Source organism: Carettochelys insculpta, chromosome 1, assembly GCF_033958435.1.
Source record: "Carettochelys insculpta isolate YL-2023 chromosome 1, ASM3395843v1, whole genome shotgun sequence".
NCBI lineage: Eukaryota > Metazoa > Chordata > Testudines > Carettochelyidae > Carettochelys > Carettochelys insculpta.
The window spans coordinates 88,103,533-88,121,994 of NC_134137.1; positions in this window are offsets into that span (position 1 = coordinate 88,103,533).

Sequence of the window (18,462 nt, forward strand, 5' to 3'; positions counted from 1 at the left end):
TCTTTCAGTTCACCATACACCAGACTCAAACTGCAGGGCTGAAGTCATACTTTTCTTGGTGTGATGCACTAGGGACTAAAAAAAAAAAAAAAGAAGTTCTGGATTAAAGGTTTTCTGAAAGCCATCCAAGATTACCTATTCAGAGCCATCCCCCCACCTGTGGAGAAGGTTGCCATTAATACCACCATCCCTGGAACAGACAGCCAACTGGGAGCCAGACATCATCACTAACAAAGAACAGAAGATGATCATCATGAAGAACTATGTTCGGACTATCCTGACTGCAGGGTCACCCTTAACTGAACTGAACTCACTAAGCAGTGGATTCTGTTGCTAGATCCCAGAGAAGAGTCAGAGAGGGTGAGGACGGGTGTTCCTGCCTGGAGGTGTGGGTTCTGTCAGTTCCTAGGCACCATTTAACGTGCCTCTCTCCACTGTTGAAAAATAGAGCTAATTATACTCACTGTTATTTTTATATACTCATTGTTATACTTTTATTAAATTTTTACTTTTTGTGATTAATGCCAGGTTCCTTTCCCCTTTGTATTAAAAGTTTTATCTGCTATACATAGACTCCATGCTTGCAAGACAAGGAATTATTGCCTCTTGGAAGCACCCAAAGGTGGGCTTAATTTTCCCAGATTACTTGGGGGTGGGGGAGTGAGAAGGTTTTGTATTGTATTGCTAAGAGGGATTCCTGGATATTAACCCTTCTCTGTGGTTACCTATCACTGGCTGTCAACTCCACAGAAATGTTACATTAAGATGAGATACAAACAATGATATACACGGCGTGTGAGGGTGCATATAAAAAGGTTCTCTAAAACTTTTTTAGTAACTAACTAGGAGCTTCTCTTAAACAGAAGCTGCATAATGAAAATTCTTGGCATTTCTGAAAATAAAGATAAGTTGTAGAGATCACTATAGAGTGGGAAATGTACAGTAACTCTTGATCTTTGCTTTTATAACCACTTATAGAGAGATTATTCTTCCTGCATCTCATTGTACTGTTTTTAGCAGTAGGCCTTCACCAGGTCTCTATATCCACTTGGCCTCCTTTCCATACTCTCAAAATATTTGGATCTGAATGTATATTTTATGGTGTCTGCTCTGAAATTAATTCAAACCAGATCCTTGAACACATGTTTTCAGGGGACCAGCCCATCTTATTTCTCTGAATCTTTGCCTGTACAGGCCTTCTCCTCAGTTCATTCCTATTGAAAAAATAAGTTACAATTTAAGAACATATCAGTCACTGCTGAGTTCTTGTCATGCACGTGAGTAACCACCAAATGTACATGGTGATTCAAGCAGTGTGTAGTTGTTTAATTTACCTTTTAAAGTCATTTGTAGACCCATTCTCTGAATGTACCGTCACAGCAGGTGAAGAATTAATCTCTATAAGATGTATATTTGGAGAAAAACTGAGAAAGAGGATCCATCACTTTTGGCTGCATGGAGGCTGAATGAATACACTTTCCTTTTTACAAAGAAAAGCTCTGCAAACTTTAACAATTTTAAAAGAAGACAGCTGGTGGCAGAAAAGTTAAATTCATTTATATTGTGTGATCTGCTTATTTGACAGTTCTGGTAAAAACAGCTGAATACACATGCACTAACTGTGGAGTGAATGTACTTATCAGCCAAAGACATACCACACTGCCAACCTTTATGCAAGTCAATAGGAGCACTGCCATTGACTTCAAAGGCATTTGGATCAGACCCTAGCTAAGGGGGATTTCAGTTTTCCTCAGCCTCTTTCAATGTGTAGTTATAGAAATCTTATCTACTTGATGTGGTCTGCTAAAATGTTTAATGAATGAGGCTTGACAGAAGCTAGCTTTATGTGCTGGGTCCACAGTTTTCTCTGATGTTGAAAACTTTGTTCCCAGCATCCCCAGTTTTCAGCAGTGTGCAGTACAAGTGAGGCTGGCCAGCAGCAGAACGCAGGCTTTCAGTCACTTCTGGTTATAAAAATCTTAGCCAAGGGTAGCAGTAAATGCAGCGGAGTGTCTGATTTAAGTGGAATCTTAGAATAGCAATCTAGCTTGTAGGACTGTTAATCAATTTGTTGATTTCATTGTTCTTTTGCAGAGTTAGGACTATAAATAGCAAACACTAGGCAGGCAAGAGCAAGGGATGGGGAGCTGGCCTTTCTCTGCATTAACCACCCACACACAAAAGCACATCAGGGAGTGAAGCAACATACTGTAAGTATAAAAACATTAGAAGTATTAATGAATTTCCAAACAAAAATGTAATTAAATTACAATTAAGCAGGCTAACTGCACCTTAAAAGATGATGTACTAAGAAGCATATCAAGAAAAACAGAAGTCTTCATATAAAAAGCTGTGGAAATCACTACCTAAATGTATAACGAAGTTCTGATACCAGCCTTAATTTCTGCTTTAAACATAGGCTGTGTTTCCACTGGCATTCCTCTTTTGAGAGACATGCAAATGAGGGAAATCAAAAATGCAAATGAGGTGCAGATTTACATGTCTGGCACCTCATTGCATATTCTTATTTGGAAATAGCTTCTTTAGAAAGAAGAAAACCAGTGTAGACACTGCTCTTTTGAAAGTAAACCCCATCTTCAAAAGAATCCTTCTTCCCTTTTTTTATCCTAGAACTTCCCCCTTTTTTCCACCCCTTTCAAAAAGGACCCCTGTCTGGACAAGTCACGCAGCAGCAAAAAGTGGAAATTTCAAAGTGCCGCGGCCAGTGGCATGCTAATGAGGCGCTGAATATGCATTTCAGTGCCTAATTAGTATTCTTCAAAATGGCCATTAACATGGCTATTTTGAAGATTTCTCTTAGTGTAGACACGGCCAGAGAGTCTTAATCAAATACATTATCAATAGCCAATCCTCAATAATTTTAACTCTTCCTTGAACAAACCATTCACCGTAACTCCAAAGTCAAACCTATTCTTATCCATTTCTCAGATGGCAGATTGTAAAAACTTCATCCCCTGACTTCTGTAACAGAGAGAAAGCTGTGCTAGTCTATATACTATCAAAACAAAAAGCAGCAAAGTAGCACTTTAAAGACTAATAAAATAATTTATTAGGTGAGCTTTCGTGGGACAGACCCACTTCTTCAGACCATAGCCATAGGAGAACAGACTCAATATTTAAGGCATACAGAATCAAAAACAGTAATGAAGGTTGACAAATCAGAAAAAAATTATCAAGGTGAGCAATTATCAAGGTGTTCACAGTCAGATCTACTCCATAGCCCTGTACTCCTTTGCTCTCCAGCCAGTCCCACTCCTTGGCTCTAGCTTTGAAATAATCTCTCATTGGCTTTCCATGTCCTGTCCCAGTCCACTCTCCATCCTCAGCTAAGACACACAGGCAAGGAAGCCTTGGTCCATTGTACCTTGTCAGGTCTTCCAACCGCCAAAAGTACCTATTAATCAGAATTCGTTTTTTTGGACTGTACCACTGCCAATCCTCTGAAATTCTCCCAGATCATATTTTAAAAAGTTATAAAATTAAAAAAAAAATGATACCCTATGTCAAATACAAGCAAATCTTTGACATTATAGTAGTGCATAAAAAGGCACTTTATAATTTAATAAAGCATTTTACTTAATATGAACATATTGCCCCTTATTCCAATTTCAAATGTACGACTTTTACACTGGTGTAAATTCACTGATTTTTGCGGGATTATTTTTGTTTTGCACTGGTGTAAATGAGAGCAGAATCAGACGCATTCTGCGTAAACCTTTTTTTCAGGCCGTAATTGTCATGGGCTACGTCTACACGTGAACCCAACATCGAAATAGCTTATTTCGATGTAGCAACATCGAAATAGGCTATTTCGATGAATAACGTCTACACGTCCTCCAGGGCTGGCAACGTCGATGTTCAACTTCGACGTTGCGCGGCACCACATCGAAATAGGTGCTGCGAGGGTACGTCTACACGCCAAAGTAGCACACATCGAAATAAGGGTGCCAGGCACAGCTGCAGACAGGGTCACAGGGTGGACTCAACAGCAAGCCGCTCCCTTAAAGGGCCCCTCCCAGACACAGTTGCACTAAACAACACAAGATCCACAGAGCCGACAACTGGTTGCAGACCCTGTGCATGCAGCATGGATCCCCAGCTGCGGCAGCAGCAGCCAGAAGCCCTGGGCTAAGGGCTGCTGCCCACGGTGACCATAGAGCCCTGCAGGGGCTGGAGAGAGAGCATCTCTCAACCCCCCAGCTGATGGCCACCATGGAGGACCCGGCAATTTCGACGTTGCGGGACGCGGATCATCTATACGGTCCCTACTTTGACGTTGAACGTCGAAGTAGGGTGCTATTCCGATCCCCTCATGAGGTTAGCGACTTCGATGTCTCACCGCCTAACGTCGAAGTTAACTTCAAAATAGCGCCCGACGCATGTAGCCGTGACGGGCGCTATTTCGAAGTTAGTGCCGCTACTTCGAAGTAGCATGCACGTGTAGACACAGCTATGGACTGTGAGAACACTCGACCCTTCTTTAGCAAACCAAAGGGAAAGTAAAGTGAGTGTAAATACAATATGCTCTCATTTATAGACCTCTTTACACTGCTGGAGTGATGTAAAGTTTACGTGACTTATTACTGTTGCCAATGGTCTTCAGAGTTTCGGTATCTTATTGCTATCAGCAAAGGATATCCAGTTTATATATTCAGCATTCTGAAAGTCTCCTTGCAATTGTCTCCTTGCAGTTAACATTTAATCAATGCAAAACATTATGCTTGAGTTCCCTACTGGGTAGTATTTACAGCTTACACTGCATCCAGCCTGAACTTACACTGTATCATGAGTGTCAGGAACGAAGCTGTTGGTAGCTTTAGGGGATCCTAGAACTCAGTCAGATGCCAAATGAAATAATGTTGCAAGCTGTTTTTGAAAAGCTCCTTCTGAAGAGTCTCAATGAGCTGATTATTAATGCAAAACTATTTTTATTCAGCCAGCTTCTCTCAAACTGGTGATCATACTGAGCCATTTTGCTCCCTAAAATAGTAGTAGAGAAGATGCAGCAGATGAGAGGGCCGATCGCTAAAGCAATTACATTTTCCTGTATTTTTTTATGCCTCTCATTCCATTGGTTCTTTGGCCTGTAACAGGCAAATTCGTTCCCCATACTTCCATATTTCTTTTGTTACCAGCTTTTCAGGAAATCTGTAGAATCAACTTCAACAAAAGGAACCTGCAACAGTGACTTCCAAGCCACACAAGTTAAAGGCATGGTCTGGACTGCTGCTGGTTCTAACACAGAGACAAAGCGGGTGAGGTAATAGCTTCTACTGGTGAGCGAGACAAGCTGTACACAGAGCTTTCCTTGACGCCAGCTTGCACCTGAAGCACCCTTGATTTTGGTCAGGCTCCACACTAGTGCAGCAGTCCACCTACATACGTGAGTCAGATCAGGGCCTAATTGGGAGCAGCCACAGTGACAATATATCTTTGAAGACACCTGAGCTAGTACTGCTGGCTGAAGTGGAACCTTTAATGCATCCTTTGGGTGGCATGCATAATGTGCACCTAAATTAATAGGAGAATTAATAATTTTTGCAGCCATGTTCCAACACATGAAAAGAATTTAGTCAGGCTGGAAATTTAATCAAGGCATAATATATTGGCCAGGCAAAGTATCCACTAAGACGTTATTTTAAAGGATATTTTTTGCCTCCTGGACTGGAAGAACGTATTACAATCCACTGCAAAAATTTATTTTTACTACCATATTAAAGATATGCTAAACTTTAGTGACCTGGAAGGAATTGTTGCAGTCTGTCATACTCCATAGGATGGGAGACCTATGAAATTATTAGCGAGGCGGAGCAGGAATTATTTGTTCCTATGCTTGAGTTTGTTGAGGGTGAATGTGACGTCCCTATTTCAGACAGGATGTAACATTTTTAATTTATACTCACAAAGGACTTAGAGACCTACATATGAGGGTCATCAGGGTTTTCTGAGTTGAGGGAGCAGATTTAGGGAGATATAAGCAAGTGCCTAGGAAGCAGAAAGTACATTACCTACTTTGGATTTAGTGCCCAACCAAGCTCAAATTGAAGGCAAAGGGAATCATCCAGTTGATGAATAGAAGTTGGAATGAGCTCTTAGATGGGAGCTGGGAAAGCAATATCATCATCTTCAACAGCCCTGGGCTCAGTGCCCATTGGTGTCCAATGGCTCCCCTGCTATTTTCTTCCAGAAAACAATACACCGGAGGTTATTTCCTGCTTATGATATTTGGTGAGGATAGAAAGCACAGTCTAATATCTGACTCTTAGCATTTTGTATTACCACCCACCACTGTGATAGCTGACTGCCTCCCCTGTAAATTAATGAATTCACTATTGGATTTAATCAAGAGTGAGGGAGGATGATTTTAGTCATTTCGACTATGATGGAAAAGTTTTACTAAAGACAGTGGCAACTGTTCCTAGAGGAAGTCTGACTCTGGATTTTTCCAATCTGTTTGGAAAGTTTGTTTCACTCCTTTGAGCCAGAATGTCTTGTCAATGATCCTAATACATTTAATTCTGGGCTTTGTGGCCTATATTATTCCAGATGATATACAGGTTTTTGGTGCTTCCTAGATCTGTAATCTCTAAATCTGATCTGATGTAATCTGTAAAGTAGTCAGGACCTAATTCATTGGTGGTGCTGAATAAAATGTAAAACTTCTTGTGGTGAAAAGAGAGTAATCAATGAAAAATGAAAAATTAAGACATAGACAGTGATCCCCCAGACTACCAGGGCTTCACGACATCTAGAAAGCATGATGATCTCAATCTAGGTTTGGTGTGGGGTCCTTGAAAGTACTTTAGGCATTTTCTACAATGCTAATATTTCTTCTAATAAATTCATAGATTTTTACCATAAACTGATTTTTTGTCTATAAACTCAGCACAGCTGTGGCAAAGGTAGTAGGTCCATTGTATGACAGGTAATATAGCCCTGTAAGAGCTGAAATATAGTTCTTGAAAATCAAAATAGTGACTTTAGCCACGTAAGAAACAGAACACTAATACTGACTATATCACAGTTGCATACTGTTTGAAAAACTATATGTTGCCATAACAATTGCAATCCTGGAACTTTCTATAGTGTTAAGGAAAGTACAAGCTGTACAAAAACCATGCACATGAATAATTAGAAAGGCAGAAGCAGACTGCTTGTGGGCAAATGTAAATACATAGTCCCAAAGTGGAGAAAATCATTTCTATGGTTTAAAGCAAGAAAATAATGTAGTAAAAGCCAAGGCAGAAAACAACAAATAATTTTGGAATTTACTGGATTTTATTTTTACAATGTTTGTTCTGCATAGCTGCTCTATTTAAGCAATTACTAATTGTTATCTTATATGACAGTAAAGAATCACACAATGCTCACTCTATTCTGCTAAGTGGTAGAAGTAAAGAAAGTCACAGTCAAACAAGCCTTTCCAGAGTTTTTCATAATAAAAAATATTTTCCAGTAAATTGTCTAAGGAGTTCTGATACCTTAAAATAAATGCACATGCCGTTTTTCTACCAGCTTAGATACCGTATGTAGGAAAAATCTTATAAGATAAACACAAGCACTTGTTATTTTTAAGTATATACATTTATCCAAATAGTCTATAATTAAATCAGCATTAGCAGTTTCTTATCTGCTACCAGAATCAGATGGAACTCTACTGTTTTTACCAAGCATGTAGCTTGTAGAATAGAATTTCCAAACTGAGTAGTATAAATTTTCAAAAAAAAAATTGTATAATGCCCCATCAGTATGCCAACCTACAGTCAAATTCCCTCTGATTATAATACCTTTATTATGTAGTCCTCCTACAGTCCAGAAACACCCACAGGTAAATGAAAATGAAATGCTGATTGAATTGATTCCTATATGCACCCTAACTGTACCCGATGTTTATGAATGCCTTTGACATCTAAAAAAGAAATCTTTGTGCTTTTGTCCTAACATTCAGTGTTCATTAACAATGGAAACCTGATCCATGGGACTAGTTATTCTGCGCTCAGTAAAGGTCAGTGAGGTGGGAGAAATATAGTATATACACACCCTGATCCACAGGATCTCAGGTGCCAGGCCAGTCATAGCACAACTTTAAGTAGCCTTAGGACTGTTCTAAATTGCACCAGCAGATAGTGGCTAAAAGCACTTAAAACCTTCTGAGTCTCATTTGGAAAATGACTTAGATATCTAAGGGCATGTCTACCTTACACTGGGGATCTACTCAGCTGGGGTCATTCCGCCAGGCATTGATTTATCGCATCATTGAAGATGCACTAAAATGATCTCTGAGCTTGCACCAATACTCCAAAAAATAAGATCAGCCAGTTTCAATGGGAGAACAGTCCCTGTTAACCATACCATGGAAGACTCCATAATAGGTATGTCAATTTGCACAGCTGAAGTAGACCACTGGTGAAGGTAAGTGTAGACAAGGCCATCGTGTCAATATCCTGCATTTTTGAAACTGGGACATAGTCTCCTACATAATGTCAGTGCTTTTGAATATTTTTCCCATTATCTGCTATGAAGTGACAAGGCTGGAACTGGGCTAGGGGTAGGTTGGAACTGGTCTGCCAGAAGGTCAACGGAACACCAAAGAGACATGTTAGCTCTCCAGAAGGTGATCTGGTACACAAGTCTTATGCCTCCTCAGGATTATCCCAGGCAAGGAATCTTCTGGCAGCCAGTTAAGCCAGTTTCCCACTTTCCTGTGTTTTCTCTGCGGCGCAAAGCAGACAGAATGGTGCTAGCACCAGGCCACAGGAGTTCAGATGCAGTAGATAATTATACCGGAGGGGATATACATTTGACCAAGTTAAAGTCAAGTTCTGTCTTCACATTCAGTCATTCAACTTCTGATGATTTTATCAGGAATTGCACGCATAGGTATGAGGGCAGAATTTGACCCCTAATTCAAAAAGATACTTGGTTGTCTATTTCTAGTCTATTTTTCATATATTGTAGCATCTTAATTCTGCTTAGTTTATCCTTTGAATATATCATTTTTGATTTTGGTAATAAAATGATGTGATGTTTGGATCTTCAGTACAACCTGTAATTAACTAAATATTGAAAAGAACAGTTATTTACCATGGTAACTGTGATTTTCGTGCAGGGATTCACGCAGAATATGATTTACACATCTTCTGCATGCCAGCTCCGAACCTTCCAGATATCCGTGTGAGCTGTCATTACACATATACTGAAGGCTATAAGGGATACAGGCCAAACCACTGCTCAGTTCTTTCCATTAAATCCAAAGCCTGTACTTGTCATGAGACTAAGATAGAATGCAGCCGGAGAGCAGATACAACGGAACCAAGCATCTGCAGACAGTCATCTTAAAGAATTATGGCTATCATGGCAAGTTGTTTTGAGGACGGGCAAATTATCTTGTGTGTGTTGTATAAGAAAATCTTCCTTTTATTTGTTGTAAACCTACTACCCATTAATTTAATTTGGTGACCCCTAGTTCTTATGTTATGAGAACAAGTAAATAACTTTTCCTTATTCACTTTTTTACACACCAGTCATGATTTTATAGACCTTTACCATATCCCCCTCTTATTCTCCTCTTTTCTAAGCTGAAAAGTCCAGTCTTTTTACTCCCTCTTCGTATGGCACCCTAATCATTTTTGCTGCCCTTTTCTGAACCTTTTCCAGTGCCAATATATATTTTTTGTGATAAGGTGACCCCTTTCCCCAGATCATTTATAAATAAGTTGAATAGGATTGGCCCAGCACAGACCCTAGAGGAACACCACTAGTTACCCCTCTCCACTCTGAAAACTTGCCATTTATTCCTACCCTTTGTTTGCTGTCTTTAAACTAGTTACCAGTCCATGAGAAAACCTTACCTCTTATCCCATGACAACTTAATTTATTCAAGAGCCTTTTGTGAGAGAACTTGTCAAAAGGTTTCTGGAAATCAAACTACACTATAGCCACTGAATTCCATGTGTCCACATGCTTATTGACCCCCCTCAGAGAACTCTAGTAGATTAGTAAGGTATGATTTCCCTTTGCAGAAACCATGATGACTTGTCCCCAAGAAATTATGTTAATCTATGTGTTTGAAAATTTTACTCTTTACTATAGTTTCAAATAATTTCCCCTGTTCTGACGTTACCCTTACTGGTCTGTAATTGCCAGGTTCACCTCTAGAGCCCTTTTCAGAGGGCTCAGAATACATATAGCTGTAATTTTGGTTTTTCATCCTCCTGTTCAAAGATCCTGGATGTTTTCCCATCCAGTGAGACCAACGGCCACCACAGACCCTGGGGCAATCAGCCCTTAGTTCTTCCTGGACCAGCACTGAGTCCCCTTCAAATCCATGCAGAGTAGCAGAGCAGTGCTGCTGCAGGACTTCAAAGGGGCCTAAAGCTCCAGCCCTCACCCCAGCCAAAGTAGCTCCAGGCCCCTTTGAAATGCCAGGCCCTGGAGCAACTGTCCCCCCTCCATCCCCCTGATTGTCAGGCCTGTTCACATCTAGAATCAAAAGTTTCGTAGGGAGTCGCTGCACATTTCCAGTGACAAGAGAAATGCCTCCTTCATAGGACTTAAGCTTAAGCTAATGGAGCAAAAGGCTTCTTCCTTCCTACGTCATTTATCAACTGAAATTGCATTTTTGTGACAATCATTTCTGCACACAGATTTCAAGTATTCACATTTAATGCCCCCTTATACAATTTTCCACATACACAAAGTAACTGTGTGGCCTTGCCTTAGATTTACAAAGATTGTTTTAAACTTTCATAGAAATCAATGTATACACTTACCAGTATTTTTCCCAACATTTCGGCTATCTGCTAATGAGATGAAGTTACATACAGAAGCTTACACACAAGAAGATCCCTCTTAAACTGTCTTAATAGACCAAGACCATTCAGAAACCCTCCTAAATTCTTTATGGGTATGTCTATACCGCAGCATTATTCCTTGAATAAGCTATTCTGGAAGAGGTATTCCAGAATAGCTAATCTAAAATAGTTTGCAGCTAAACACAAAATACATTTCAAAATTGAGCTTAGCTATTTCAAAATAGAGCATCTACACACAATAGACCCTATTTCAATATAGAGCCATTGGATGCATTATGGCTTATCTCAAAATAGGCTCTATATGCTACCTACACAGCCTCTACTTTGAAATATCTACTTCAGAATGAGTTCTATTCCTCGTGGTTTGAGGTTTACCAATTACAAATTGGCAGTGGTGTTGTGTAGATGTGCACACAGTTACTTCAAATTAGCAGCTGATATTTTGAAATAATTTTACTATGTAGACACACCTGTGTGTACATCAATGCATACAGCATGGAAGTGACTATCTAAATATGGATTATAACAGGATTTCATACTTGATCAATAAGCTACAATTCAAGGGACTGCTCATTCTACCAAGACCCAAGCTGCCTTATCAGAGTTCAGGTACCACTGTGATAGTCCCCCTGCCACACACACACAAGCTTTATGAAATTGGGTTATGAATATAAGTATGCATAACTCAGAGCTGCTTTAGATAAAACACCTCATGTAACATGAAATATGAAGCGTTAAGTCTGTTTATTGTATTAAATGTGCTGATGAGAGCCATTACAGGTGTCCTGGAAACCTGATAATTGGATCATCAACTCAACAACTAGTAAACAGCCTTGTTTGTCTAAAAGTTCAGAGGGTGGTTAGTATAGAAAGATATGTGACCATACCACTTGGTACTGAAAGCCATTTTGAACCTTTTCCATGGAAAGGCCTCCCAAATAAAAGTTGCCTGTCGTAGGGAAAAGGCTATTTGAGCAATGGGAGGCAATCCCCTTTTGGTTTTGGTTGGTCTTGGAATTTTCCTGGCACATCCTAAGAGGATACAAAGAACTTTAAAGAGGGCTGGAGACCCAAGTCAAATAAAAGAGATTGTCATTGACTTGAAATTTATAGCTAAATTAAGAACAACTGTGTAGGGTAGTATTTGGCAAGTGACAAGTTTATTAGTGAATTAAAGCTAGCTATGAATTTTCTATTCATTTTAATTTAGCTACTTACTTTGATCTGTTTGTCTTCACTTGCAACCACTTACATCCTACTGTTTGCAATAAATAGAAGCAATTTTGTTTTACTATCAGGCCCTGTGTAAATAACTGTTACCTGGTGGGAGCAGCCACTGCACATCTGTCTCTTTCATTGGCAAAGGGAGCTTGACTGAAGAGTTTTCCCTATTGCCCAGGGAGATTTGTGAACTGGAGTTCATATTCAAATTCAACACATTAACACTTGGTATGAACAAAGGCAACAATTACTCACACATTACAAGGACTGCTTCCTTTCCTTGGATAATCGTAATCTCAGGCAAGACATTTTACATTCCCTCCCCAACCGCCCCTTCAGTCCTATGTACAAGATTTGTCAGTTTTTATTGCAATTTTTTTTGGAACTCTGTACTTACAAATGTCAGTCTGTCCTGGAAATGCTATTGATCTAATGAAGTGGGTCTGTCCCACGGAAGCTCATCACCAAATAAATCATTTTGTTAGTTTTTAAAGTGGTACATTACTGATGTTAAGCTTTCCCCGTGTAAATCTTTTACACAGAGAAAAATGGATTTATTTTGGGGAGGTCCCGTTTGAGGATTGGTTTCCTGGATGCTGAGCCCTAGAACTGCATCCTTCTAATGCTGAAACTGATTCAGTGTCTGCATCACTCTGTGGGGGAGTAACCCCAACCCTGTGCCTTGCTGGGGTAGACCAGAGGATCTGGCCCAGCAGTACAGGTGGAGAAAAGTCCGAGAGAGCAAGAAGGTGGGTGTCAGTGGCATGATTAGCACACTGGGGGACAATTCCAAGGGGACTTTTGTGAACACACCCTATCACAATCATAATTTGTAGTGACATGGTCCTCTGTGCACACATTTATCAACCATTATTCTCTAGCACAGACACCAACAGCACATGACCAATTTAGGAGAGCCTTTCTAAAGTCTCTTCAAATGAGCTCTTACCTTGCATACTGAACAGCTAATTTAATACCAGAAATGGGAGCCTCTTGCATAAGAACATGCAAAGGAAGAATCAGTTACTCACCTAACAATAACTGTTGTTCTTCATTATGACTTATTCATGTGGATTCTGTGACTCACTCTCCATTCGCACAGCTCAGGCTCTTTATGGGACCCTGGGCAGTGAAGAGGTTGAGAGTGGATGGGTTCAATGTTCCCCTTGTTCATACGAAAAAGAGTGTGAGGGCATGGAGGGTGAATGCACATCCTCTCCTGAATATGACTATTTGAACTTGCAAATGATGGTGCAAAAGGTGCTATGGAACCATACATGGGATCCAGGTGCACAGAAGAACAGCCTTTTTCAAAAAGTTTATGACTTGGTCAAGTTTGATCAGAGTGTCACAGGAATAGCAAAAGTCACATCCTTGTCACAAAGATCAACTCCCTGACAAACTTCAAGTCCCTGCTGCAAAGCACCTGGAGGGCTGCAGCTTCTTGCATAAAAGATCACCAGAAGTCTTTAATTTTTTTAAAGTGTTGTCCTTCAATCTTATTCTCAGAGATGACTGAATATTTTGGCAGAAATTATAAAAAAAAATGTGTGGGGAGTTGGATTCAAATGTAAAAGAGAGAGAGAGAAAGAAAGAGATTAAGAATCAGACTGAGGCCAACACCCAGCCTGTAAAACTTCAGCAGAAACAGTTAAAACTTTTGGTAAAGTCACAAGCAACTGAAAATATAGTCATAAACAGGAAGTGTTGGGCAACTTTAATCATAGGCAGTGTTACCAGCCTTGCCTATAATAAAGCCCTCAATCAGGTTGTGACCCTGTTTTGTTGGGCGTCAGTCTAGAAAAGAGGAGACTGATGAGCGATATGATAGAGGTACATAAAATCATGAATGGTGTGGAGAAAGTGAATACAGAAAAGTTATTTACTTGTTCCCATAATATAAGAACTAGAGGACACCAAATGAGATTAATGGGTAGCAGGTTCAAAACTAATAAAACAAAGTTTTTTCTTCACACAGCGCACAGTCAACCTGTGGAACTCCTTGCCAGAGGATGCTGTGAAGGCCAGGATTCTAACAGAGTTTAAAAAAAGCTCGATAAATGTTTGGAGGTCCATAAGGTCCATAGATGACTATTAGCAAGGGGTAAGGTGTGGTGCCTAGCCTTTTGTTGAAGGCGGGAGATGGATGGCAGGAGGCAAATCTCTTGATCATTGTCTTCAGTTCACCTCCTCTGGGGCACCTGCCACTGGCTACTGTCAGCAGACAGAATACTGGGCTAGATGGACCTTTGGTCTGACCCAGTATGGCCATTCTTATGTTCTTATGTTCTTACGAATTACAGCTGTTCCAAACAGCTTGCAATCTAAAATATTTTTTTACAATCTAATCTTTGCAGCTATGGTTCCACTTCTGGCAGATTTACAATTGCTGGGGAGAAGCCAGTCTGAGAATTTGGTCTTTTTTGTTATACAGTAATGATAATACCACAGAGCATGTGGGGTGGGGGTTGTTGAATTATCCTGCAATTACACCCATACGCTGGTCTTATACAAAGTAACCAAATACCTAGTGTAAATATGATGATACTGGACAGCTGCACTTCTTGGACGAATTAATTTCAGAGTAACATGGACATGAATCTCAGATAATTCCACAGACATATGTATAGTTTCTGCGGTTTGTGCTTGCACAGCTCAGGACAGAGTCTAGCCCTTTCAGTTTCAAGTTATTGTTTTTAGATGATCAGCTACTGGAGTGGCAACTTACTCGAAGCCGATGAATTTTAGGGGAAGGTAGTACATGAATATTGCTTGCGATTACACTTCATTTAATCTGGACAGAGATGCAGACTTTTCAAAATTAGTTTTACTTCATCTTGCAAAATTGCAAAAGGCTTTGTTTGTTTGTTTGTTTTGGAGAGCCATTATAATGAAACAGGAACTAGCTAATTACAGTGTACCTTCCTCTACACGTAACCCTGCTGTGGTGGCAGTTATTTAGAGACCATTATTGCTAACAGAGATGTACAATGATTAAAAGGCTGAGAGCCAGCACTGTATCTTGTATGTCCCTCCAGTGGCATAACTCCAGACACACAGACTCTCATCAATGACTACATTTTTTGAAAACATTTTAGGCATTGTGGGTTTGTTCTACAAAAATGGGCATGTTTTCTAGTAAGAACCCACATTTTTATACCAGCTGGTCTTGTTAGCTTTCATGCTGTGGAACCATTTACAGACCCCAGCCCCAAAATATTTACAATCTAAATAGACAAGACAGTTAAAGGATGGGTTTGGAAGAAGATGCACAACTACTTGCCCAAGGTCACACAAGAGGTCAGTGACAGAGCTAGAAATAAACCCTTAGTCTCATAACCTAATTCCCGTGCCCTGGCCAGTAGGTACAATACCAGTTTACCATTTCTCTGTGAAACTGTATATGTTAACAGCTTGTATTTTTATTGTTGTTGCTGTTTATGTATCCTCCCACTATATTATTCCTAAAATACTGTCACAAATGCACTGGCCTTGTTCCCTTGTTGTCAATAATTTGTCTCTTTTAACTTGAAACTTATAAACTACACAGAAGCAAAGAAGTCACAGGAACAGAACAAAGATTACTTTATCTTACTAAATATGTCTGCAATCACCGGTCAAGTCATAGAAGTAAAGTGAAAAAAAGATGCATCTCAAAAAAAAGCTCCAGTAAATCTGCTCCCCAATTATCTACACACACAAATCACATAGAATGTAGCTGTATGCCAAGGAACAGATTGGTTGAGAGAAAAAAGCCTGTGCATAAACTGATTTGGGTTATATCTGACGTAAAATGCATTAATTTTTTTCTGGTTAAAATAGGGCCATCTTCAGTGTTTTGCTCTTTTAAGCCTATTTTTAAAAGGAGGAAAACAAGAGTTCCAATTAAACCTTTAATATTATCGGATTCTTAAAGGATGCTCCAGTGAACACAGTAGATACAAACTTGAGGCATTTGTAACAATCAATAGAAAATAGATTATAGAGTGTGATACAAAGGAGGGTGCTTTTCACTTGCTGACCCATGTCGAAAGACCCTGGAGATGGCCACAAAAGGTTATACCTTATCACACGGTAGGGACGCCGATTATTTGACGCCAGTGGGTATTGTTACAATTTCCCTCTTTTGCTTTTAAATCAAATGGAACCACAAAATTATACCACCCAGAAACAACCCCACAGCCAATTACTAAAATGCACAAAAGGAAACTTGCAGGGTGGAGGTAAGAAGGATGTGTGACAGCTGTCAAATATCATTTCTGAACTTCAGCAGCTTTCTGACTACAAACACTTACATTTGTCAAATCAGGGCCTTCTGCAGCGGGGCCTGTTCAGTGACTGAGATGGGCCTGTCATATGAATCTGATTGCTGCTATTATCTTTTTTCTGCCAGCAACCAGCTGGGCATGTGCTTCTTCTGTCTTTATAAAAGCACTGTTAATCCAGTGTGGGCATCCTCTAGAAGAAAGAGAGTTAGTGCCCTCCATAGCCTCGATGTGCTGTGTTCTGTTCCTCCAGTAGGACCCAGCTACAGAGATGGGGACATGTGGTATTGGCATCCATGTCCCCATCTCTGTAGTTGTGTCCTACTGGAGGAACAGAACACATCACATCAAGGCTAGGTTAGGTTAGGTTGCAAAGCTATTTTCAAAGATCTGAGACCTAACACAGTCTTCTTTTAGTATTTCTTTTGATTTGTTTTCCTCTTACTCAGGTCTTTTGTATTTAATTTAAAGGATATTTCCATTTGGCTCAAGAATTTGTTGTAAGTTGGCACTGATATATGTATCCTTCTGTCCTTAAACTTTCTAAGAACTGTAAAACTTGATGATCACAGTGTAACTAGGGTGGGAGTAGATCATTTTTAAATGACTTCTGAGAGAACATGAACATTAATTTATCAAAATTTTATATACAAATGGAACTTAAAACATGCTAGAGTTTTATTATTATTTTATCTAAGCAAAACAAGCATACACACTTTTTAAATCCACACTGCTCCTGCCTCCTAGCCATTTCCACGCTATTCACTTTATTCCTTAAAAAGACTTATTTCCACGGGCCAATGTGCACTCAGGTAATAAATCAAATCTGTTCAAATGGCTACATGAACAGAAGGTGGCAAATACAGAGATGTCCTCTGCTCCAAAATGTGAAACCGTGGATATTTGCACCCCACATTTTATAACATTTCTGCTTAGGATCAATCATTTCTTAAATTAAATGAACAGCGTTCCCTACCAGTACAGAAGAAATCAGAACTTGAGAGAGGCCAGAGCTATAACATCTGGATCTGAACATCACCAAAGATCAGGGATCCTGTTTTATACTCCTATCAGAAACATTCTTCAGTGGCAGCACTGAAGAATTACTACCCTTTACAGAGCAGGTGATTGAATTAGTACTCAACATTTCAGCTTCATAATGACTCCTTATCAAGGTATTAGCTTTGGCACTGTCAAAGACTTACAAAACATGACATGTTAAACTTGAACTCTTCATTCAGCAGCCACACTAAGCATGCTCCTATCGGCACAAAAGAAACTATTAGATCACATCTAGAGTTTCAGTATGGCAAAGAGTTAACAGAAAATCACACAGGTTGATAAAATGCTTGTCTCTCACACACCAAAACACCTTCACCCCCTTGTAAGAGTCAAGGACAGGAACTTTACTTACTGGAGCAGCACCAGCCTCAGAAACATTTCAGCCCATACAGCTAATACAAGACCTCAGCTGACCCAAGACCAATGTTCCCTCTATTTTTTTTCCATCCATGTGTAGATTTTGTCCATCCATAGGCACAGTAAAATTTTATGTGAATGAGGCTCGTGCAAATGTGCACCACCGATAGGAACAACAGACCGAGCTGTAGGTGCTCTGCTAATCAGCTGGGTGGCATTGGATTTTGTCCTGAGCAGCCGCACAAGTGTGCAGCTTACAAGAAACATGGCCCAAGACCCATTAAAATCCAAGACATTCCTCCTGAAATGCCGGCTGGTAGAGTTTCTTTACTGATAGTATGCTGGGATGAAATCAACTTTTTATTCAGACAGTGATCTATTAGATCTAATTAAGTTTTATTTATTCTGGTACATTATCTAGCTGTAGTTGTGTTACTTGACCTTGCAGTGTGATCTCCAATAAAATTTAGTCCAAGCAATGTCTCACTTAGCTGTCTGCTGCTAACAGCAAGAGCAGTTTTTATCGAAAAGTGAGTGAATGTTAACTGACCTACTGATTTTTTTTCAAGAGTGTTATTTTTTACAGAGTTAGCACAGGCTCAGATCTGTAGCTGGTGCAAATGGGCGAAACACCTTTGACTTCAGTGGCTCTGAAGATCTGGCCCCATATGTCTCACTGAATGAGTCTTCTCTGTATGGGTTGGTATGTTCTTGTTTACCAG